This window comes from Myotis davidii, unplaced genomic scaffold (assembly GCF_000327345.1).
Source record: "Myotis davidii unplaced genomic scaffold, ASM32734v1 scaffold644, whole genome shotgun sequence".
Classification (NCBI taxonomy): Eukaryota; Metazoa; Chordata; class Mammalia; order Chiroptera; family Vespertilionidae; genus Myotis; species Myotis davidii.
In genome coordinates this window covers 314,994-315,986 of record NW_006294921.1, presented here as the reverse complement: position 1 = coordinate 315,986, position 993 = coordinate 314,994, and the positions used below count along the sequence as shown (strand labels likewise).

General features: G+C 45.2%; 1 pseudogene; it reads right to left on the bottom strand.

Annotated features, from left to right (window-relative positions):
* Positions 1–6: 6 nt before the first annotated feature.
* LOC102775273 lies at positions 7–984 on the bottom strand (annotated as a pseudogene).
* Positions 985–993: the final 9 nt, after the last annotated feature.

The window sequence follows — 993 nt, the reverse complement described above, 5'->3', positions numbered from 1 at the left end:
GCAGAAATTTCTCCATGAAAATTTTGTGCAATACTGAATGACTCAGGGCTCATGGATCCTTTTGGAGTTTTTGTCCCTTCGCAAAAATAAAACTTTTTAAAGATCATAATAGGTACTTAAATACTTGTTGATTTGATGGGAGATTGCATTTCCTGGGAAAGAATTTAGTTCAAGCTCGTCTACAAAGTCCTTGAGAAATGAATGCACTATTCAAGGTGGATTATATCCCAATGTACACACCCTGACTTGATAGAGTGACATTAGCTAGAGGTTTCCAAGTTTCCATTCTTTAAATCCGTAAAAGAAAGGAAACCCAGACTCTTCAGTTTAGCTTCTGCATTATCAATAAACTCCTTGGAGGCTCTCTGCAGTGGGAGCCGGGGTGGGCCCATTGGAATCCCAGACACCAGAGTCATGATGGCTTTGGTCTGTAACACTCCAAAACCTAGTTTGATTACAAAGTTGATAAATCTCTGAATACAAAACTCATCCACCCCAAAAAGGAAAGCAAACTGAAGCTGGCGATTCTGATCAACGCACTGTCCGAAGTCTAGGAGATCTGTGTCGCTAAATTTCAGCCCTTGGAAGGTGGGGATCTTCTCCTGAATCCCATCCAGCAGCTCCTCAGCACGACTCTTTACCCCTGTCAAGGCAGGGATGTGATAGTAATAGAATGGCAGCGCCGGGGCAGCAGCAGCCACCTCCTTTAGGAAAGCAGTGAGGTCATCTTTGTTCTGTGGCTTGAGAAAGAAAGGTGCAATAACAGCGATGCCATCGGCCCCAATTTCTGCTGCATGTTTGGCCAGTTCTTGGGACTCCTTCAAGCTCAGGGCTCCTACATGAATTACCACTTGATCCAGCTTGTTCCTTCCTTTTGTCGCCCACTCCTCTGCGGACCCGGCGGCGCTCTGAGATGCTCAGAGACAGGCCTTCTCCCGTGGTGCCATTCACAAAAATATTCTTCACTCCCTGTTTTTCCCCAAGATAATAAAA